Here is a 26,419-nt window from a genome sequence, read left to right on the forward strand (position 1 = left end):
TGTATACAATTCTTTATTATTTTTTTTCAAATATCTTATTTAATTCTAAGTCCATCATCATCATATCAATGTACATGCCTTGGCTTTTATTTAGGATTCTTTGTTCTTTCTGTTGACCTGATTAAGCAACACTAATTAACTCTTGTTGATGACGCTAAACCGCACCACCTTTAATAATTGAGCAAATTAAAGGGAAAAAAGTTGCATCAAATTCAAGGCAAAACCTTTTTTTTTTAATTTGGATTTATCTGTCATGTATTCTAAAAACATATATTAAGATTATAAATTAAAAAAATTATTAAAAATATAAAAAATTTAAATTTTTAATATATTTATTTTATATTTATTAAATAAAAATATACAATTTTTTATTAATAATAAATTTATCATGTGTCCTTAAAATATATGTTAACTAAATTCTTCTAATTTTTGTCCATCAAGCACAATGAATTTTCACTACTCGGGTCTTGAAAAACACAAAATATAAATGGAAAATTAAGAATGGAGCACCACCACCATTAAATTTTTACACAAAGTCCTGTAAGCTAAGAGATAGATAGAGTTGACAAAGAAAGAATGAATAATGATTAGTGTTATGATACATACACACACGAATAGTAATTGGAATAATGAAATCAAACACTAAGAAACAAACAATCTCTGAATATGAATAATTATTAAGAGTGTCGTGGTTTCAGTGCCATGTGAATTTCTTCATCTTCTTATATATGTATAAGGTGATTATTATTGCTTAATGAATTATGCTATTGTCTTTCTGTAACGTGCACATGTGCCACATGCCCATCATAACATTGAAATTGGAATGTCAAGTTAAACAGGGAAATGACAAAAGTCACTACCTCAGATGAGAGGCCTTCATTCTCGGGGGAACTTTATTGGAGGAGAATTATTATCCCAATATTTGGAAGTATATATAATAGTCCAAACTAATCAGATTATTAATTTATTAGTTTAACTAGTAGATTATTAGTTGAACTATTTAAATTATAGCTAATAAATATGATTTTTAAAAATATAATTTAATTCGTATATATTATATATTTAAGAAAAAATCAAATATAATAAAAATAATTTAATCTATTAACGAGTTATAATTCAAATGGCGTAGTCTTTTTATATTTACTTTTATGACTACTTCGTATCACAAAACGGAATCAGTACATCTAAAATATGTTTGTTTTTTGGTGATATGACCAATTATGCATTTTGAAAAATTTTTTCACGTCTATTTAAATCGATAAATATTATATTTATTTAATTTAAATAAAAAAAATCCTTGGTTTACCCTCATGTCATCACGTGCTCTAATCAAATTTGGTCCCATTGCCTTCTTGACAGCTTCTCCCCTTGTCCTTCACAACTCTCTGGATGTTTTCGCTATATAATTATGAGTTTAATCAGTAAATTAATTTTTTCAAGTAATACTAGTTAATTTTCTTTTAAATTCTAAATTTTGCATAGTTTAAAAAACAAGAGTTAAAAAAATAATTTTACAATGACTAACGTTAACTAATTAAAGTTAGTATTTAGGGGGAAAAAATTATATACCATAGACATTATTAATATTAGAAAAGTATTATTTTTGTATGACACGAAGATGTGCAAATAAATAAAATAATGTGAAACTTTACTCTTATCATTTTTTTACTAAAAAAATATAGTAGCAGATAACTAATTTAAAAAAAAAATGTATGTTTGCTATGATAAGAAAAAGACCTTTTGCCTCGATTATAGTTGATTAACTTGAGAAATCAAATGGGAAATTCATGGGTATTATTCAAGGTTAGTTGGTCGAAATGTGATAATCATGATTCATGAGAGGGAAGTTAATTAATTAGAATAAGATGTGTCTTCGTTTTCATTACTATTTTGAGTAATAATAATGTGGGGATGATTTGACGCCACCATACCAACTATTATTCTCTGATTAATAGTATGAGTGTATTAAACGTTGCAACAGTTGTCATTGCTTAATGCTGCATTATATAATAATAATATTAAGTTGTAGTAAAGCCTGTATAATAAGTACGACGTACGTTATTCCAATTCCTAGAAAAGAATTGCATTGTCATTTGCTCATCAAGCACTCGTAGGGGTGTTAATCGGTATTGGGTTTCCGGTTATTTATTCAAATTCGAACCGAATTAATTAAATTGATTTTAAAATTAATAGATAATAAGTCCAATTTGAATTAAACTAATAACTCTTTAATAATTGACTCAGAACGGTTTTAAGAGTGTAAAATTAATTTGTAAATCTGACTATATATTAATTAAATAAAAACAATTTAAATATATATGTCTTTTAATGATTCTAACCTAATAATTATAACTTAAATACATATTGCAGCGATATTCTTATCCATAGAATAAACTCTAGTAGAACTTCCTCAATTCTCATCACCTCGTCGTTATTCATGCAACTAAATCGACGACAGCTTTCTCTCCATTATCGGCGTCTCCATCGACATCTCCGTTAACATTGTCTCTGTCAATGTCGTTTCTGTCAGCATCGTTGTCCGTGGAACCGTCAGCATTGTCTTCTCTATCATCTTTTCTGTCAACGTCATCTTCTCCAGCAACCAGCTTTGTCTTTCGTCATCGTCTCCCGTCAACGTCATCCTCTTCAGTAGCCAGCTTTATCTTCTGTCAGCGTCGTCCTCTCCAGCAGCCATCTTCCTCCAACGTGCGTCAACATCTATGGCGTCATCATCTACTAGTCAACAACACCGTCACCTCCATCTGTGATGGTCGTCATTTTCAGTCAGGTAAGCGTTAAATTTTTGTTTATGTTATATGTTAAATTGTTGATTGTTTTACTCTCTATTCAATTTTTGTTTATGTTATCTGTTAAAGTGATAATTTTTTTATTCAATTTTTTTGGTCTGTTTAATTTTGTTGAAATTATAAGTTTTTAGTTTTTGTTGATTTTTTTTTCAATTTTTACTGTTATGAGTTTTTGTGAAATACTAAAATGTATAAAAATTATGTGTAGTTGATGGTTCTGTACTTTTGTTATGTGTTTCGCAACTTCAAAAATGGAAAAAATTAATCCTGTAAACAATACTGTTGTTGAAAGTACTTCTTCTCCAAGTGCAGCCACTCTCACTGCCACTGACGATGATATTTCTGGTGGAACATCGCAAAGTCCAGCTCCCCCACCATTGTTTGCCTCAAATCCTTCATTAGAATCTGATGCACGAGCACAGACCGAAGTTGCTAGAGCTACTGGTGAGTCTCCAAAAGAGATAAAACGTAAACCCAGTAAGACACCTAGTAATGTTTGGGCTTATTTTTCTAAAAGTTCTCCTAATGAAGCCTGTTGTAACTATTGTGAAAGGCACGTGTTTGTGAAGTTCTTGAAAATATTTTATGATGTAACTCTTACTTTTTCTGGTTCTTTGAATGTTACATATAATAATTTTTTTAATGAATTGTGTGACATTCAACAAATTTTGAATAAGTGGAGAAAGAGTAATGATGTTGGTTTGTAAAAGATATCGACAAAAATAAAAGTGAAATTAGACAAATATTGGGAGGGTGATGGCATAAAATTTTTTTTTTTGTGGTTATTTTTCTTGATCCTCGTTATAAGTATGAGTATGTTGAATTTTGTCTTAATCGAGTGTATAGGTTAAATTAAGCCAAAGATATGTTGAAAAATTTGAAGGATATCATTCATAAGTTGTTTGAGTATTGCTCCATGATATATTCTCTTGCGGATGGTAGTTCTTCTGATAGTTTCAATTCTAGCATTGCCTCTCATGATCATGGAGTTGGTGGTGAAAATGCAAATGAGGAGGAAGATGGTTTCGAGAATGAGTTTAAATTGAAGGTTAAAAAAAGTAAGGTGAAGTAAAAAAGAATGAGTTGGAAAGATACATAAAAGACGATACGGGGATAACATTATTGGTTTTGACATTTTGCATTGGTGGAAGTTAAAATCAATGAAGTATTATTCTCTTACTCACTAGGCTAAGGATTTGTTGGCTATTCCTGTCTTTACCGTGTCTTCTAAGTCTGTATTTAGTATTAGTGGTCGTGTGCTTAAATAATTTAGAATTTCTTTAAGTCTTTTTCCTGTTGAGTTTCTAATTTTCTCACAAAATTGGAGGACTTAAGAGAATAAGCATGATTTAAAGAAAGAACTTGAGGACCAAGAAAAATTTGAATTAGATAATTACTTTTAAATTATATTTATTTAAATCATTATGTAATTATTGTTATTGTTAAGTCTCTAATAATAATTTAATTATTGTTAATGTAGAGCTTTTAACTTTAACAGTATCTAATCAAACCATTGGAGTTGATGTTATTTACAACAATTTGAAGTTAACATTTTTTCCTAATTATTTATTTGTTAAATTATTTTCAATTAATCAATTTTATATATTGACATTAGTTAATTATATGCTGATTTTTTGAAGGTCACAATTCTTCTCTTGAACATGCTTGGTTGATGAAATGAAAGATTATAGAGCGAAGACTTTGAAAGATTATTCATTTGAAAGATTATTTCTATTGTATTTTTGTATTTAGTTTTTAATGTGTTTGGTGTTTAATATGTTTGGATTTTAATTTGTTTAGTATTTAATATATTTGAATTTTAATGTGTTTAGTTTTTAATGTGTTTGGCGTTTAATATGTTTGGATTATTTCTATTAATTTTACATGTTTATTGTATTTATAGAATTTTTAAGATAAAAATTTTATTTTTTTATTTTTTTTAAATTTTTGTTTTATTGAGTATCCAATTACCTAAATCGAACCAATCCGTTCTTAATCGGTTTACTTATGTTCAGGTATAGGGGTGGAAAAATGTCAGATAGCCTGTCAGAAACTGCAACTTGGTATGTGTTTAACCTAACCTAACCTGACCTGTTATAAAATAGGCACAGACTTAGGCTTTTGTAAAAGTCTTAATATGTTAATAGTCCAAGTGGAAGATTATTAAATAATCACAAATATGATTATAATCACAAATATTATTTTCTATTCTATTTATAGGTAATGTATATATTAATTATAATCACAAATTAGTTATCTTATATTATATGATTTATATAGTAGTGATCTCAACTGTTATAATTAAATAAGTCATTATTATTTTTTATTTGGAATTAAATAAGAATAAAATTAAATATACTATTTTATTTGGGTTTTAGGATTTAATAGATATCACACTTAAATATAAATAGTGACTTCAGAGTTTTGATCTCCAACACATCAAAATCGCTTTCGTAACTCTTTTTTCGTTAGAGTAGTTGCAATTCAATCTATTGGCTATTAAAAATAAAGAAGGCTTTGGTTAAAAAAGATTAAAAAATCAAATTATGTTAATCATACTATTGAATTTAAGTACGTTTTTACATTTAAATATATTTTTTTAATGATTTAACATAGATAATTTAGAGTTAAGAAATTCTAGAATTTCTAACATTCCAAACTAAATCCTAATAACTTTTTATATTTTTCTCTTACATTTATTTGGAGCAACAAATTTTTTTTTGGTCAAAGAATCACACCTACACCTAAACTAAATATATTACTGACCTATTATCTAAACTAGTAATTGCAGAAGCAAGTTCCATGCCAATTCTAATGATAACTTTTTTGATATCCAAAGCTTTATAGATCGGTTGTAAAAAGTTTACAATATATGACTCATTAAATCAGACCTATCTTTTGTAGTAAGTAAAGTGAGCCAATTCATATATAAGTCACAGATAACTTACTGAAAAACAGTAAAAATATTGTTGATTTGTGTTTATTTGGTCATTATTAAATCGATAAAAAAAATTTATTGAAAAAATATTTTCTTATTTTTTAGTGTGTTTGATAAATTTTTAATAGTAAAAATAAAAATACTAAAAAAATTAAAAAAAAATATCTTTTTTGAGAAGTTACAATTTACATCTTTTTTTAAAATATATTTTTTCTTAAAAAAAGATATTTTTTACGTAATAAATGAACAAAAAAATATTTTTATTTTATTTTACTCAAACACAATTGATAAACAAAAAAATCTTTTTACACAAAATATCCAAACATAAAATCACTTTTATTTTTATAAAAAATCTTTTAAAAGAATATGATTTTTTCGAGAATGGAACTCAAACAAACCCGAAATATTTACAAAGAATTAAAGAACAAGACGTCATATTTCACAAGTGTTCACATTTTCGTTTATATATGGATTTGTTAATAATGTCCGGCATCATATTTAGAGGATCAAAGGTTAGTCTCAAGATTTTTTATTTTTCTGAGAACTAATTTTGTATCTTGGTCTTGCAAGAAACAACTCACCATTAGCAAATAATCATCAGAGGCTGAATTTAGGAGCCTAGCTTCACATGAGGCAAAAATAGTATGGATAAAAAATCTTAGTAGAACTGAAAGTTCAACTAGTAAAAATTTTTACAATCTTTTCTTTTGCCGTAACATCAGTACAGTTATGTTAACAACAAATCCTATTCTACATGATAAAATAAAGTATTTTCAATTAGATATTCAATTTATAAGAGACAAAGTTAAAACTAATACATTATATATAATACATATTTCAGAAATTGAACAAATAGCTGATATATTAGTTAAGCTACCATCAACTCCAACCTTTAAAAAATTTCAACACAAAGCTAGAGTGATACAAAAATCAGTACTAAGTTTGAGGGGATTGTAAAGAAGAAGGGGTCAAAAGAAGAAAGATTAGGTAAATTAGTTGTAACAAAATACTGAAAATAGGAAGTTTAGACTATTATAGTTAGTTGAGTAGTTATTGGTATTCTTGTAACTCTGGCTTAGAGGAACAACTAATACTACTCAAATTTACATTCCTCTCATCTTCTCTTCAATTCTTCACACCTCTATTTCTGATTCTACTTTCTTGCTGTGAAAGTTGAACTTGAATCTTGATAATAAAACAGGACCACCAAAGCATGGCAGAAAAAATAGATGTAAATGGCACATGTTATATTAGTGTTGCATATATGTATGGTCACATTATATTATTATGACTAAACTAGCTGAAATTGAAATGCTAGCACACAAAATTTTGGGCCCCCCATATATATGACACACATGCCACATTCAGTTTCTTTATGTGTGTGATATGATATATGAAACTAGTTGTGCCCCAGATAAATAAATAACAACCACCTAATAATGCTGTGTTTCGGCCTTGCTTGAATGCTTGTACAATCAATAATTTTTTTTAAAAATTATTTCTGAAATAATGCGTGTTCCTTTCATTTTTTTATCTTATTTTTTAATGTGCTCTTATTTGTTTAGCTAGTATAGTAAATGTTTTTTTTTTCAATGTATATACAATCAAGAAGATAATAATGAAATGTTTGCTGATTCGGTGCGTGATATTCATATAATTCATCAGGAGTGTTAGAAATTAGCAGATTTTGTAATTTATAACCATCAATTAATTATTATTAATATTTTTAATAGTGTGAGATTATAGTTCTGGTTCCTAAACTTTTTCATAATTCATAATTCAATATGTTAAGAACTGTATTAATTAATTAATTTTCTTACCATCCATTAACTATTGATCTATCCTCGTAATAAATAGGTGAAGTGGATAACCAAAGTTGGAAAGTTATCCTCTCGAGTACAAAAAATTATGTCTAACACTCTAACTATATGATGAAACCTAGTGTATATTTAAATTATTCCTATATTGATACATCTACTTTGAATAAGATACACTGTTTGATAAGCCTCACTATTTCCAAGCACCTTGATTAGCGGCTGTTATGGCCTTATGGGAACCTCTTTCGAGGAATATTTATAAGATTAATTGTGATGCTAATCTTGTTATTAATTGGAGTTTAGCTAGTTTTAGCTGTATTAAAAGTTTTAGTGGTAATTCAATTTTGGGTTGCTCGGACTCTATCCCTCCTTGGAATATAGATAGATGTGAATTGTATACGATTTGAAGAAAACTTGTTTTGACTTGAAAGAATAGTCTAAAAAAAATTATTTGTGAAACGGATTATTTAGAAGTCTTTATCCTCCTCCAAAATCTTAGTTGTGCCAATAATTGTCAAGAGCTTGATTTGGTCTTAAAAATTCAGGCTCTGATCCTTCGACAAAGGGATGTTCATTTTGATTGGGTTCCTCGTGAAGCAAGACTCAGTAGCTGATTAGTTAGCTAAGTATAGGATAAAGATTAATTCTAATAAGACATAATACTCAATTTGATCCCTGAGTTTATAATCAAATCTTAATTTAGTATTTGAAGTTTCAATTGCCTCAATTTAGTCTCTGAACTTTTCAATTGACTCTGTGACGAAAACCACTGTAGAGACTAACGTGATTAAAATTTGAAAAGTTCAAGAACTAAATTGAGGCAATTAAAACTTTAAGGACTAAATTGAGATTCGAGTGTAACTTCAGAGACCAAACTGAATATTTTCTCTTCTAATAATGTAATTTGGTTAGTTTCAGTAGATAATCTCCATCAGATACTCTGGTTAGATAGTAAAATTGTTTTCTTAATTTTTAAGCGGCTTATTTTCTTTTCCTCTTAAAAGATTATCTTTAAAAAAAAATACAACAGCACATATATGTTATGCAGTGGCAGAGTTTTTCTAGGACATGAGAGCCATGGTTTCCAAAATATTTTATAAAAATATGAGTAATATATATGTAGATAGAAAATAAAATTAGTTTAATTGATTAGCATTATATTTTTCTAACCACAATTTCTGGTCAACTCATGTATGTTGGACTAATAATTGACAAGAATTTGGACTAATAATATTTAAGGGGAAGACATCACATATTTACCAAACTCATATTTGATACTAACAGAGTCTCATTATTATAGTTTTTTTTATGTAAGTTAGTTTAGATTTTATTAGTTTTTTAAAGTTAATTTTTTTTTTACATTAGACAAAATATAAAAAAAAATTAAATAAATATTAGTTTAATTGTATTTGAATAAACTAATAAAGAATTTGCAAGTCTTTAATAAATTGGGTAACCTTTTATAATTGAATTTATTATTTCTTTTATATTTCATTAGTTTTTTAATTAAATTTTCTCTAAAAAAATATATTCAAATATTCAATAAATATTATAATTTTTAATATTTATTGTTCTAAGTTCTAACTATAATTTTTTTTTACATATTTCACGGATTACAATATTTTAAATTTTTTTATAATTATAACTTTTTTTATTTATTTTTTGTCATACTAGTAATAAATTTAAAAATAAGGGCAAATCACGTCAATAAGTTAAGGGGAGCAAAAATTTACGCAAATCAGCCAAATAAAAAATTGATTCATAAATTAACTAAGGGATATTTTTATATAGTTCGAATTAGCCTAGTTCGAAGTCCATCTAAAATCACACTGATTCGAATTACACACGCACACACCCACTAATTCGAATCAACCTGATTCGAATTACACCCACAGTAATTCGAATCAGGGTGATTCAAATTATACACACGCTGCACATAATAATTCGAATTGGCCAGATTCAAATTACTCATTATTTAATTGTGCCCATTCTTTTATTAAAAAATTAATAATTGATTAAAAAAATTAATAATTTAAAAATTAAAAATATATATTTCATTTAATGCATTAAAAAAAGCTAACAAAATATTTAATTACAGAGACTTCTTTAAAATATTAATGAACTATCAATTCGAATTTCATACGATACTCTTTTGCCCATTTTTAATAACTCATGAATATTTTTTAATAAATTTATTTAAATTATACCACAAAAAAATATTTTATTCTATACAAAATAATTTTAAAAAATAGTTTAAAAGATGTTAGGAGTACTATAAAAATTTGTAATGTCCTAAAGACTGAGGACATCAAAAAAATACTCTACATAGTTAATAATAATTTAGAAATTAAAAAAAATATAGTTATAACCAGTATTTACTTAAATTACTATAATATTACAAACTTTTATAATACTCCTAACATTTTTTAAGCCAAATAATAATTTAAATTGTTTTGCATAGAAAATGACTTAAATTGTTTTGCATAGAATAGAGGGCATTTTAAGCCATTTTCTATACAAAACAATTTAAAAAAAAATGGCTTAAAAAATGTTAAGAGTACTATAAAAGTTTGTAATATTCTAGTAATTTAGGTAAATACTGGTTATAATCATATTTTTTTTAATTTCTAAATTATTATTGACTATGTAGAGTATTTCTTTAATGTCCTCGGTTATTAGGATATTACAAATTTTTATAATACTCCTAACATCTTTTAAGCTATTTTTTAAATTATTTTGTATAGAATAAAATATTTTTTTGTGGTATAATTTAAATAAATTTATAAAAAAATATTCATGAGCTATTAAAAATGGAAAAAGAGTATTGTATGAAATTCGAATTGATAGGTCATTAATATTTTAAAGAAGTCTCGTAATTAAATATTTTGTTAGCTTTTTTAATGTATGAAATAAAATATATTTTTTTTAATTTTAAATTATTAATTTTTTTAATCAATTATTAATTTTTTAATAAAAGAATGGAGACAATTAAATTATGAGTAATTCGAATCTGGCCAATTCGAATGAGCATGTGTAATTCGAATTAGGTTGATTCGAATTAGTGGTGTGTGCGTGTGTAGGTAATTCGAATTCCGAATCAGGGTTATTCGAATTACATTGAAGATATAATTCAAATTAGGCTAATTCAAATTACATAAAAATGCCCTCTTTGTTGAACCCTATAATAATTATTGGTTTGATTTATATGGGTGATTTACCCTAAAAAAATTAATATAAATATTATATAATTTTATTTTAAAAATTTTTATCCTAATAATTTTGTTTAAGCTCTGCCACTGATGCAGTGATGCTATACATCTTGTAATGCCAAAAACATACAAATTATGGATGAGTTTTATCAATGGATTAATAAAAACATTACCACTAACAGGTTATTGATGAACTTTTTGATGATAAATTAGCACAAAATTTTGTCCTTATCAATAAAATTTTCACTTTAAAAAATTTAAAATTTTTCGATACATTTATTTTCAGATAAATATGATACGAATTTATATTAAAAAATAGAAAGAATTAAATAAAAATTTAGAGAGAACAGAATAAAATTTTTTACAATCAAAACTAGGAGAAAAATTATAATTTTTAACTATATCATACATAACTGTATTATTATATCATATTTTTATTTATAATATAATTCTGTAATTAAATTAAAGGTCGAATACTAATTTTAACAAAATAATCCATCAAAAAGGGTTAAGACAACTTTTAAGATGAACATTACTAATGGACCGTAAATTATTTTTAATATGATGCATAGATGGGTGTATTATAGCAGCATGATGATAGTGTTATGAATTATAGTGATGCGTAAAAATCGCACTAATGATTTTCCTTATTTAATTTTTTAGGAAATCAGAACTCACCCAATCATTTTTATTTTTATTTTAAAAAATAAAAAATTGCACCCAACAATTTTTTAAAATAATCAAAAGTCGCAATGAGTGATTTCTTTTTTTGGCATTCGCTCCTGTATTATGATAAAACAAAAAAAAAAATTGATATATTATTAATATAAAAAATTAAAGTGTATATATATATATATATATATTTAATTATGTAATATTCTCTTAGTAAAAATAATTATTTTTTTTATATTAATCGTATAAATAATTATAAAAAATAAATATAATTATATATTTTATTCTATAAATATATTAAAATTAGACTATTAAAAAATATATATATTGAAGGACTCGCTTTTGCCATAATTATTCTTAACTAATAACTGATTTCTGCCATCTTCTTAACTATTTTTATTGCTATCACGTGTCATACACTCATACCTGTCATTTTGGGATGTATCTTTATTCTTTACCCTCTCTGCAGGGTGGCCCTTATTAGCTTTTTATGTTTACTTATGTTTTCATCAGTTTTTCTCATATTAAAAACGATTTTTTTTAATAAACTCAAATTTTCTTGTATTATATAATTTGTATTTTATCATTTTCAAATTTTAATATGACTTATATTTTGAAACCTAAAGTTCTTTTATTTTAAATTAAAGTAACACCTTATTTTTAGATATATAAAAATAAAAAATAAGATAGCTCTTTATAAGACAGGTCGATAGGGCAAAGGATGTACAAGCATATTCTTTTGTCCTTGGTTGATGGATAGAGTAATATTTTTTCACAGTAAATTTTCAACAAATTCTTAATTAGTTGTCAGAAGATTCAGCTTCGCTCTTTCGTAAGAATAAGTGCACATGCTGATTCAGTTTTTATTATCTCAAACTGAATGGATTTTTTTACGTTATATATTTAAAAAAAACATTTTTATTTTAATTTTTTAGGTTTTTTTTTTTTCCGGTCACACGTCAGTTCGTTCCACTCTCTTCAACAAACCTTGTCATTTTTTTGGTGACTACAAACCTTGTCATTTTAACAAAGTTTGTCGCACTCTTCAACTTTATGAATTATATGAAATTGGTCATCTTTCTTGGCAAACTTCAAGTTAAGTTTGTCAATAAAATATATCAAGTCTGGTTGAGAACCAAAATTACTATTAGTAGCTTAATTATCATTCTCCTTGATTTTAATATTCTAATACTCTATACAATATATAGAATTTCATTATTATTCATTCATGGTGAAATAGTATATGATGAAGCAGGATCTATTGTGTTTAGTTTTGTTGAATCAATATTTACATATATAGCATCTAAAGTAAAAAATCTAACAGCGTTGAAAAATTTGATATTATATGTCATTGGCCAACAACACAAAAAAAAATGAAAAAAATTTATTACAGATATCCGTCCAAAGTAGATAATATTTTGATTTACAAAAGGTATATCATAGATTAAAATTGTTATTATTATTTTATTATTATTTATTCTAAATCACATTTTGATAAGATTTTATGTTTTTGTGAATTAGGTATAGGTTACCTGATGACAAGGATATACGTCTTATTAAGGCTTGGCACAACCGTTAGACAAATGTTCATCTGTTGGAATTATTTGCTTTTCTAGTCAACTTGAGTGGAAGATTGGTGCGAAATTTAAAACCCACAAACTAACCAGCAAGTGTACCGGGTCGTACCAAGTAGTACCTCAAGTGAATGGGGGTCGATCCTACGAGGATTGATGGAGTAAGCAACAATGATTGAGTGATTTACTTAGTTAGACAAGTAGAAAAGAGTGTTTGGGTTTCAATTGCATTAAACAGTAAATTCAGAGAATTAATAAAACAAGCAGTAAACGAGTTGTGAAATATATGGGAGAAAACAGTTAAAGTTTCAGAGATATTTATTTTTCGGATTAACTTTTCTTACCAACTACTTTAATCATGTAAGATTCAATTCATGGCAAATGTGACTAAACCCTAATTTCTTAGATCTTTTTAGTCTCCTCTAACCTTCATCAACTGCCAATTCCTTGGTAACTTGATTCCAATTAGAGGGTTAAGTTCAATTCTAGTTTATATGCCACAGAAATCCTAATTATCCAAATATAAGAGGATTATATGTCACGTATCCCGTTAAGTCCAGATAATTAGAGATTTAGGAGAAATTGTTTTCAAGCTGTTGTTCAAACAAATAGCTTTTTCAAGTTCTACAAGAACTCAACTAGAACAAGGGTCATACTTTCGTTCTACCCAGATTCATAAGATAAAGAACGAAAACATTTCTTGAAATTGAAATCAATACATGAATTAAAATAGAACAGTAATAGTATTAATCCATAGAATAAATAGAGCTCCTAATCTTAACAGTGGAAGTTTAGTTGCTCATGGTTCAGAACGAAAACTAGGGTTCTGTAAAACTGTAAAAGTGCGGAATGAGGTAAGAGAGAAGAGATTACCGAAGGGCTCATTCTTTTCTTTTTTATATCTAATCCTAATTAATGTAAAATATATTTTCTAAAACTAAATAATATCTTTTCCTATTTATAAATAAAATAAAAGTTTAAATCAGAATTAAATAGCTCTTCGTGCAGCTTCAATTGATGAATGGGGGACCATGGCAATTATTAAGGCTGGCGCCTAACTTCACAATTGTGAAGTTAGGCGTGAAAGGGGCAGCAAGCAATTGGGCATGTTGAGTATGCCTTGGCGCCTAACTTGAGCCTAGATGAATGGAATTTCTTGTTAATGGTTGTCCTGGCGCCTAACTTGAAAAACTCCAAGTTACGTGCCACCTTGGCAGTGTGCATTAGGAGGCTTTTCCCTTGTCCTAGTGCCTAACTTGGGAAAAGCCAAGTTAGGCGCCACCCATGCAACGCACAATTCATAGTGAAGTATTCCTTTGGCGCCTAACTTGGGAAATCTCAAGTTAGGCGCCACCAAGGCCAAATTGCTGGAGAAGAAGTGTAAACTATTATACATCGTTGAAAAGCTCTGAAAGTTAGCTTTCCAGTGCCACTAGAATCACGTCAATTGAAACTCTGTAGCTTAAGTTATTCATGTTAGAGTGCAGGGAGGTCAGGGTTGATAGCATCATTTACTTTCTTCTCTTTTTTTACAAAAACTCCATCAAATCCATCCGAATGATACCTGAAATAAACAGAATTGCACACGACTCAAAGTAGCATCCATAGTGGTTAAAAGATATTTAATTCTTGATTAAACTCAATAATTTGAATGCAAATTCACTAGGAAAAGATAGAAAAGATGCTCACGCATCAAAGATCATCTGTGGATACTGCTGATAATACCCCTTTAAGTGGGGCAGTTAGAAGAAATATTAGAAGGACGATAGTTGACCTAAATATGCCACCTGAAGGTAGTCAAGAGGGGTCAAATGTCAAAAATTCTAATGATGATATGATGGAAGTTAATGTTGAAAGTCATGAGGATTCTGCTATTAGAGACCCGACAAAGGATCCTTATCAAGTTAACCCTGATGACAATAAAGATGCTGAGGCTGAATCAATGGAAATTTCGGATGAAGAGGAGGAAGAGATGAATTACTACAGTGACACACAAATTGCACTGACACAACCTGCCATTTCTCGATAATATGATCAACCGAATCACTTTTCCATATTGAATCTTGAGGCAATGACTTTAGATTGTTTATTTAGTTAAGGAGGCCCTGAGGATGATCTCACCAATGGGTTTGAGATTGGACAACATTATGAAAACAAGGAGGAAGTTATTATAGCAGTTAAGACGTATGACATTAGGAGGGTTGTGAAGTGTAAGACACTAGACAGTGACCGATTGAAGTATGTTGTATAGTGTACCCAATTTGAATCTGGTTGTCAATGGAACATACGCATAACTTATCACCAAAAGCAAAAAAAATGGGAGGTGAGGAGATACAATAGGCCTCATACTTGTATGCAAATATCAATTGGCCAAGACCATGGAAGGTTGGACTCGAAGGTGATTGTTCAGCACATATTCACAATGGTCAAAGCAGATCCAACCATCAACATAAGGGTTCTGCAAGGAGGTGTGGAGAATCACTTCGGTTACAATACGTCCTATAGAAAGGTTTCGCTTGCAAAGCAGAGAAACTTTGCTAGGATATATGGAGATTGGAAGGAATTATATAACGAGCTTCCTCATTGCTTATTCGCAATGCAGATAGATGTACTTACCTGGTAAGATTCATTACATTGCCCCTAGTTTTATATGCTTAATTAAGTCACCACTTATATGTCATAACATCTGAAGTTATTTAGGTACTTGGGTCAAACTTGTAACACAGCCTTGGCCTACTTTAGTCGATAGTGTTATGTTTCATTGGGTGTTATGAACGTTTTCTTCGTGTGTTGAGGCTTCAAGCACTGCAAATCACTTATTTTCATTGATGGCACCCACCTGTATGGTAAATACGGAGGCATTTTGCTCATGGATATTGCTCAATATGATAATTTAAACATATTGTCTATTGCATTTACCGTAGTAGAGTGTGAGACAAAAGAGGCTTGGTCATTTTTTCTTTCGTATCTGAGGCAGCAGGTGACATCCCAACCAAGCGTGTTGGTGATTTCAAACAGGCACAAATCGATTGATGTTGCGCTGAACGCTGATGAAAGTGGATAGAAACTGCCGCATACCTTCCAAGTGTTTTGTACAAGACATATTACTGCCAACTTCATGACACAGTTCAAGAACATGGACTTGAAGAAGGTGCTTGTTAAAGCAGCATATTCAAAGTTGCACATGGAGTTCGCCCATTATTTTGGTCGTCTAATGGACGAGAATGTTGCAATCACAAATTGGCTTGAAGAAATGCCACGTTCACAGGGGATGCAGTATATAGATGAGGGTCGTTGGTTTGGACACATGACAACAAACATCTCTAAGTGCATCAACACTGTTATAAAGGCTACTCGTAATTTGCCAATCACCGTTCTTGTCAAATTGACCTATTTTTGTTTAGGTAAACTTTTTGCGAGGAAGGGTTTAGAGGCTCAGGCACAGCTTCAAGTGGGTGTTGAATTCTCACAGATGTTGACGAAAGCCATCGAGTTCAACTTAAAGCACATGAATACAATGAATATTTATCATTTTGATCGGTCGAGTTCCACCTTCATGGTTGAGGAATTAGTAGCAGTGCCCAGGTCCAGGCACTAGAATTATCAAGTACTTCTTGATGAGGGTAAGTGTGATTGTGGGTACTTTCAGACTCTTTATATTTCATGCCGTCATATCTCATGCACGACTTGATTGGAAGCGATTTGTCCATCCCATGTATCGCATGGAGACAATCTTCAATGTTTACAGAGCAGAGTTCAGACCAATAGGTCACGACAATGACTGGCCATCATATGATGGGATCCGTATCAGGCCCAATCCTAGGTTAATGAGAATAAAGAGAGGTCTGCTCGTCAGTACCAGGATCCGTAACAATATAGACAATGTTGAACATGGTGGAAAGAAGAGGTGTGGATTGTGTCGTCAGGTCATCCACACGCAGAGGACTTGTACTATACTTGATGGTGGTGCAACCACCTCGAGTTGGCATTAGATATAGTTCTGATTTCCTTTCAATGTATTTCATATTCTAAACATAGTTTACTTGTATCTGTGTTCAATGTCATTCAATGTATTTCATTATGTTTGGTCATTTGAGTTTGAAAAATAAGTTTGAACTTTACTATATAGATTTAACTAAATGTTGTCCATGATAAAGCATAATAACATTAACCTACAATAAATTCAACATAATAAAGTAAACGTAATAGAGTAAACATTTTGTCTATCGTAAGCATATAATAAAATAAACTACACTACTGTCCTCATCAACGCCTACCACAACATGGTCCCGGTCGTCACCTAAGAAACGCTACCTTTAGACATCCACCTGTCCCATAAGGTGGAGGTTTGACCTTGCATTGTCCTCTCCCGAAAGGTGGATCAGCAATAGGTAGATTAGTTGTTGCTCCATCAGATGCGAACGCACTCATCTCACCCCTAGCTATCCCACGTGAGGCAGTCGACGATGAGCCACTAGATGGGTCGTCCATGTGTCGTGGCTGATAGACTGACTGTGGTGGAGATGTGTGCATTTATGAAAAAGGCTGGGTCTGGTGTCCCCCAAGATCACTGGTGTTGATGAAAGTGCTCACCCATGCCGGCCAACCCCGAGTCACGTCCTCCAAGTCCTGTGTGTGCAAAATGGGTTGATAGTCTTGATCGTCCCCAACATTTGACGGGCTGAACTGTGGATCAAAAGGAATATAGATATGCTGACTGGTCCCGACCCCTGTCGGATGCCCCTGCTGATTGATCATGTCCTCTGAGGATTAACTTCTCATCGATTGAAACATGATATTGCGACCCCTCACGATTAACTTCATCAGACATTATTCCCCTTTTGTTAATGTCTCCGTTCAAAACTAACAGATCTTGCCTACGTGTACTGTTAATTCAGAACGCTGTTATTTTACTTCTTCTTATTTCTTTCTTCTTCTTCTTCCACTGTACTTTACTACTAGCTCCAACGTTCCCACCACTATCAACGCCACTACTCTATCATCTTCATCTCTCCGAACCACACCTCCTCACTTTACTGTCACCACTTATCCCACCTTCACCATGTCCACCTCTGTCTCTACTTCTCAACTTTGTTCCCGGCCTATTCTCCGGTCTCACTCATCCTTACAATAATACAATATACCCATTAGATCCATATCTCACTCCACTTAGCTTTTGCCGTCTCCTTTCTTTCTTTCTTTCTCTCTATCCCATTCGTCCCTCTTGTTTCTAATAATTTTTAAATTTCATTAATTTTGGATTTATGTTTTAGTTTATTTTAAAAGGAAAAAAATGATATTGCAGCTGATGATTTTGTTGTTGTTAGAGTTGAGAAATGGTGATATTGTGGACAAGAATGAGGGGTAAAAGGCAGAGTTAAACATAGTGAAGGTGGAGTGAGAAAGCTATAGTAAAAAAAGATGATGTATATGATGGAGGATGAGAGAATAAATTTGTGGTGATATTAAAAGGTGATAGTGAGGTACAATGACAAAGGTTAGATGACGATGGAGGAGAGAAAATGAGGTAATGGCAACTAGGGTGGAGTGAGGAGGTGTGATTGTGGTGGGGTGAATAACGAAATAAAGAAAAAGAAGTAAAGCATTTTGAGATATGCAAAATGGTAGCGTTCTGCTAACTCACCAGGGAGCGATTTGTCCCTCTAAATGATTGCTTGACACGTATTGAGTCAATACATATAACTAAAATCTGTTAATTCTAGACGAAAACACTAACAAAAAGAGCTTAATGTCTGACAAAATTAATTGTGAGAGACCGCAATATCATTTTCCAATGGATAAGAGACAAAGTGAGAATTTAAAAAAATTATTAAGAAACGAATTAAGAGTTTGCTCATTTTTAATTATCAAAATTATATATATATATATATAATCACATTAAATTTTGTATCAAAGGCTTAGTATGTTCATTTGTAAATTATATATTATTATAATAATATATAAGTTCATCATAAATTATATATGTATGTGTATCAAAATATTATCTACACTCAAACCTAATTTATTTAATATATAAACTCAAATTTAAGTTTAAATTTGGTTCACAAACTCATAAATTTGACTTACTAATATATTAACGAATCAAACTCAAACTAAATACCGAGTTGGTCTAACTTAGTTTTAATTTTACTTTTTTGAATAAAAACTCAATTTGGTTCCTATCTATTTTTGCAAAGAACAATATAATTTTTTATAAAAAAAAATAGATCATGTTGATCTCTGATTTATTTTTTTTGTGAGACAATGCAGTCTTTCCATTGTTATCCCTGTCAACTAGTAATAAAAAGTATTTAATTAGTTGTGACATTAAGATAATGAATTGACCATTATTTAAATTAGTCAAAAAGCAATTTATCTCTAACCAATTTAAATAACGGTTAACTCATCACTTAACTTAATAACTAGGTATTTTTCATTATGAATTGACGGTATCATATATTAAAAAAATAGAAACCAAAATAACTTATTTTTAGATAAAAAATTACATTATCTTTTATAAAAATGAATAGCACCAAGTTAAGTTTTTTTTTTGAAGTAAAAAAGCTCAACACAACAAGATGGAGTAAAATAAAAGAAACAAAAACTCATAACGCTAAAAATAACAACCCCTAGCCATCTCCGGCGTTGTCATCAACAACCACAGGGTTCACCGCCAATCCCCTCATCGTAACTTGTAAAAGATCTGTTAATAATATCCACCACACTTGAACCTTGATTTTTGAAGATTCTATCATTTCTTTCTAGCTGAATCGTCCAGATGATCGCAAAAAAAAAAAAAAAAAACCAACCAACCACCGCTTCCATTCCATCTCTCTCGCTGATATATCCATCCAACTTTCATAGTGTTGCTTGAGCGTACTTGGAATAGTCCATATCCTTCCAAGAGCGAACAACCAATCACACCACACCTGTCAAGTGAGCTCACAACCAATGAACAAGTGAAAAGTAGTTTCAACAGATTTATGACATAAAACACACATGTTATCATTCTGGCTAATAACACCTAATCTACACAGTCTTTCCCTTGTATTCACCCTATCAACCAGTGCAAACCAAGTAAACAACTCAACCCTTGGTGGGACGAATCTTCGTCAAATAGTACTAGTGAAGCTATAGCTTATGATATTTGTCGGAAGTACCTTTGCCTGCAATACCTGCACAAAGGAGTTAGTAGAATAAACACATATTTTTATCAAATTTCTAGATCACTCTGTCCTCTCTCTCAGTTCTCAGTTTCACTGATTGTAGAACCGTATGAAACTGGTTTACTAGTTCCAACTCCTATTGAAATAACTCTCGTTGCCACTGGAAATTCCAAATCTACTCTAACCCATCCCAGAACCCACAATCCCCTATGACAGATCCTTGAAGATTTGAGACCAAGAAAAGTCTTGGAAAAGTAACTTTCAGAACACTACAAGATAACCAATTATCCTCCTAGAAGTGAATTATCCTGTCATCCCCTAGTTCCATAGCCAAGCCTCTGATCATCTTCTCTCTCACTTGTGACTCTCTGATTTGTAGTTGACAAATATCCTTCCAAGGATCCCCTCTTGTAGGTACAAGCTGATCACAAATTATCTCAGAAGGATTCATATTATTACAGGAACATACATTTTCTTCCAAAGTGGACAATCCTCTTTCGAAAATCTCCACCACCACTTGAACATGAGCACTGTATTCCGAATTACCGCGTCACCAACTCCCAAGCCTCCTGCCTTTTTGGGGGACTGTACAACTTCCCATTTCACTAGAGGCATCCCATTCTTCCCGTCCTCCTTACTCCACAAAAAGCATTTATGTAAGGATATTATTTTTTCTGCTACTGCCTTCGGCATTTTGTACAAGCTGAGATAGTAAATAGGCAGGCTATTAAGAACAGATTTAATGAGAACCAGCTTACCCGCTTTATTCAGAGATTTTACTTTTCATAGACTTAGCTTTTCCTCTACCTTATCAATCACTGATTTTCATGTCTTGACTAGCCTCAGATTCGCCACCAGAGAAATGGCAAGATATCTTACAGGTAAATACGCCTCTTTACACCCCAACATTAGACACATCTGTCATGCACAACTCTGCTCACAATTAACTGGGATCAAGCTGGATTTGTTAAAATTGATACTCAGCCCTGACATCATCTCAAAGTAGCGCAGCAACCGCTTATAGTTTCTGATCATCTCTTCTTCAGAAGGGAAAAAAAGTATAGTATCATCCGCAAATTACAGATGTGACAACTCAATGTTATCCCTTCCAACCAACAACGGAGTAATGCGTCCATTCCACACCGGCTCTCTAATCATCCTATGTAGAACATCCCCAACAAGCACAAATAGAAAGAGAGAAAGAGGATCCCCTTGTCGTAGACTCCTTTCCATTTTGAAGGGCTTAGAGGGAGAGCCATTTATTAGGAGCGACATAGACGCAGAACACACACACTCCTTTATCCACTCCCTCCATCTACGGCCCCATTTTCTGTAAAACAATATCCACAAAACTCTACTTGACTCGATCATAAGCCTTTTGGAAGTCTAGTTTAATAATTGCCGAGCTCTTTTTTGTCAACTTCAGCTATTGTACAGTTTCACATGCAATCAAAGTCCCATCATGTATCTTCCTACCCTACACAAACGCACCCTGTGCTTCTTCTACCAACCCTGACATTATCTTCCACATCCTCCGAATCAGGATCTTTGATATAACCTTATAAACACAATCTACCATACTAATTGGCCTAATTGGCCTAAGGTCCTTGATTTCTTTAGCTCCGATAAACTTTGGCGCCAAAGCCACCCAAGTAACATTTGCATCCCTAGATAAAACAATTGACTGAAAAAATCCAATCACGACTGCAATGAACTCCTCACCAACATCCTCCCAACACTTTTTAATGAAATTCATATTATATTCATCACTGCTTGGTGCCTTAGTTGACTCATAATCCCAAACTGCATCCCCACCAAGTTAAGTTTTTAATCTACTTTTTCATGTACTAGTAGTTAGTAGAGTAAATAAAATTTAATAACATTGAAAACTGAGATTTAATTAGCTTTAGCCTATAATGGCATGGTTATGGTATGCAAGAGTCAGCCTGTGCTAAAATTTAGGAGCAATCTTTTGCTTTTGATTAAATAATAAATAATCATCTTGCTCCCGGCGGGTCTTCATCTCTTTTCAGATCATCCCCCTTTCTTGTCGTCGTTGCTAGAAGCAGATAGAAAAAATGGTGTTTGTTAGAGTTCCAAGAGAGTAGTGTTTTTCACTTTTTTTGTTTTTGGGCCGTTTAGACCCCTTTCACTATAAAAAAAAAAAAAAATCTAAATCCTAGTAATGATTTCAAGTTGCTTGCACTTTTTCTTTTTTCAAAAAAAAAATGCTATGATTTTTTTTCTATATTCGTCTCACAATAACAAGATATTTTATTTATTTTAAAAGAAATACATAAAACTTTTATAATTTTACATGCATATATAAAAATAAGAAAGTACTTTGATACCATATTTTTAGTAAGGGTATCATCAATACCAATTTTTATGTTTTAGTTTTTAATATAGCTTATGTTTTGTAGTTGTACTTCACAAATGTTTTCTTTATTTTAGTCTAAGTATTTCATAAAATGTGCTATTTAGGTAAGTAGGCATTAATCATTAGACATCTATGTTAGAGTGGGTAGGGTTTGGCCATAAAACTAATTACATACAAAATACAACAAGCATTTGTCTTAGGTGGTCTCATAGTTACTATTTTTCAAAATGTTATAACTTATAACATACTTTTCTTCATTTCTCATTTATTCAGATGCGTGTTTTTGCTATTTAAAAGAATTAAAATAATACTGCGTTTAGAAAAACTGATGAAAATTGAGAAATTGAAACTAAGAGATAAAGACGGAAAGATAAAAATTAAATTAAATTTTTATATTATATTTAGTATAAAATATATTGGATTAAGTTATGTCTTATTATTATATTTAATTTAAAATAAATATGAAGATTGAATACTAGTTTTGGAATTTAAGGAGTTAAATGAGGATATTTTTAAAAAAAAAATATTTATAACATTTCAGTTTTCATCTAAAAAAATTTTAAGTTTCTGTGTCTCTACTTTATGGAGGTATTGAATGAATTTTAAGATTAAAATTTTAGTTCTAGTCTCTTACCACCAAGCACAATATTCATTCTCAGTCCCCTAGTCTTAGTCTTAGTCTCTGAAAATAAATGCTACCTAAAAATACATTTTGAAAATAATATAAAAATAATTTTATTAAAATTTATTAAAGATATCATTTTTTTATATTGGTAATATATTAAAGAGTTTAATTTTGATATACTAATAATATAAAATATTTTATACAATCATCTAATTATTACTGTTTTTTTGAATGACCATTTAAGTGGTTAATATAAAATGAAATTATTTTTGCTAATGTGACATGATGTGAATGAATGCATGTGTAAAGTGATTTTTTAGCATCAAAATTAAATTCATATATTAAATATATAAATTTTTTAGAAAAATTATTATATTATTAAATTTTGTGTTTTAACGCATAAATGAGCCAAGTCTTCTGCAGTTATCACAGAATGGTCCTTGGGCTTTTCGCTCCATTATTTATTTTTGACCCAAAAATAAATGGGTGGAGCTTTAATTTCGAGACCGAATGTGCCAATGGGATCTTGGGCAGTGCCCCAAGCTTTGGAGATAAGATAATATTGGAGTCTGGTTACCTAGTCCAGCTTGTCACACATGGTCATGATATATAACTCTAGAAGATTCCCTCGAATCCGCTCATATCATCATCCAATACTCATCAAGTGCAAAGGTAACCACCAATCCATTAGGAACAAGCTTTTTCGTTTTGAATATATGTGGATGCAACACAAAGATTTTTCTTCCTTCTTGAATGAAAATTGGCACAAGGATCAGCCTTTAGCTCAATCAATCCAAAATTTTGTAGACAAGATAAAGGACTGAAATCATCAGACCTTTGACCATATTTTTCATCAAAAATGGTTGATGCTTAGTAGATTGAAAGACTTACAAAATTCTCCAAGATATGAAAGAAGTGAATTTTTGGACAACCTTAAAGAAGAACTCAACAAAGAATTAGAGGCTATTCTGGATAAGGAGCAAGTTTTCTGACTCCAAAAATTTAGAGAAACTTGGATGGTGGAAGGTGACCGTAATACCAAGTATTATCATACAAAAACTATCATTAGGAGGCGCCGCAACAAGATCATCAAACTTCGTAGACCTAGCGGGGAGTGGATTGATAATCAGGAGGACCTCAAGACTCACGTTATCCTTCATTTTCAAAGCCGCTTCCAGGAACCTAATCGCAATAGAAACTGTGCTATTGATACTAACAATTTTTACCCCCCTCTAAAAGAAGACAGCATTTCCAAACTGAGAGCTTATGTCACGCCTGAGAAAATTGAACAAGCGGTCTTTGCAATGGGATCACTAAAAGCTCCGGGGAATGATGGACTCCCTGCGAATTTCTACAAAGAAAACTGGGTCATTGTTGCAAATAGCCTGAAAGAGTTTGTCATGCATAGTTGGCAGGTCCCTAAAGCTATAGCTGATGTGAACAACACCCTCCTTGCTCTTTGTCAAAAATAAACCAACCTGAATTTGTTAACTAACTCAGACCCATTGCTTTATGCAATGTGTCATACAAAACAATTACAAAAATCATAGCCAGCCGAATCAAACCCATCATTGACAACAGAATTTCACTGGCTCAATCCAGCTTTATTCCTGGGAGGAGGATCCAAGATAATATTATTGTTGCACAGGAAATCACCCACTCTATGAGGAAAAAATTCGGTAAAAAGGGCTACATAGCCATCAAGATCGATCTTGAAAAAGCCTATGATTACCTGAGCTGGGCCTTTATTGAGCAATGCTTAACAGACTTCTCCCTTCCCCCGAAAATAATTAAAATTGTCATGCGATGTGTCTGTACCACTAGTTTTCAGGTGTTGTGGAACGGAGAAGTAACAGAAAAGTTCTTTCCTTCCTGTGGCATTAGACAGGGAGACCCGCTTTCGCCCTATATTTTTGTGATATGTTTAGACAGACTTTCTCATTGATAAACCCCCTTTGTAGGGTCTATCTTGTGTTGAATTTAGGGCATTTTGATAACCTTTCCTCACATTTATTCAATGAAATAGCATGATTTTGTGATTGTCTCCGTACTTGTGCCTAGATGTGAAAACATGCTTTTTAGACCTTTAATTTGATAATTCGGATTCACCTTTGATTTCCACTAGATGCCTTGATGTGTTTGCTAGTGATTTCAGGTTGAAAAGGGCTACGAAGGGATCAAAGGAGTGAAAGGAAAGCATACAAAGTGGAGAAATCATGAAAAGCCAAAGATTTGAAAAAGCCCATGGGCGCGCGCGTGCACTGTGCGCATCCGCGCAGATTGCGAAATGCCCCAGGGGTGTGCACGCGCATTGTGCGCGTACGTGCCGAAGGCTGCACGTGATTCCTTTAGTCAAACACGTGCCTAACGATTTTGGAGGGTTTCTAACCCCATTTGGAGCTGAGTTTTTGGCGGAAAAAGGCTAAAAAGACTAAGGAATGAAGGGGAAGGCATATGATAGATTCACATACACACTTGAGGCTAGGTTTTAGTTAGTTTTAGAGAGAGAAGCTCTCACTTCTCTCTAGGATTAGGATTAGGATTAGGTTTAGTTCTTAGATCTAGATTTTAATTCATGCTCTCTTCTACTTCTTCTTCTCAATTCTTTGTTGTTGCATTTATGATTCTTCTATTGTTTGTTATACTTTCTTCTACTTTGTTTGTAGATCTACTTTTGTTCATTCTATTTTCTTTTAATGCAATTTGAGGTAATTCATGTAGATCTTGTTTTCTTAGATTGTTGTTGTTGATTTCTTACATTCAATTGTTGTTAGATTCTATTTTTGTTATCAATTTAATATGTTTCTCTTTTGTGCCTTCTAAGTGTTTGATGAAATGCTTGGTTGGGTTTTAGTATAGAATTTTATCCTCTTGGCTTAGGTGGAGTAATTAGTGACGCTTGAGTTATCTAATTCTTTTGTTGATTGACAATTAGAAGTTGCTAATTGATTTGGATACCACTAACGCTAGTCTTTCCCTTGGGAGTTGGCTAGGACTTGTGGAATCAAGTTGATTCATCTACTTGACTTTTCTCCATGGTTGGAGGTTAACTAAGTGGTAGCAATGGATAATTGTGGTTACAATTGAGGAGGATAACTAGGATAGGACTTCTAATTCTCATAACCTTACCAAGAGCTTTTCTAGTTGTTAGTTTATTTTCATTACCATTTACATTTCTTGTCCCTTCACTCAAAAACCCCAAAATACAACTCATAACCAATAACAAGGACA

This window comes from Arachis hypogaea, chromosome 13 (genome assembly GCF_003086295.3).
Source record: "Arachis hypogaea cultivar Tifrunner chromosome 13, arahy.Tifrunner.gnm2.J5K5, whole genome shotgun sequence".
NCBI classification, from domain to species: domain Eukaryota; kingdom Viridiplantae; phylum Streptophyta; class Magnoliopsida; order Fabales; family Fabaceae; genus Arachis; species Arachis hypogaea.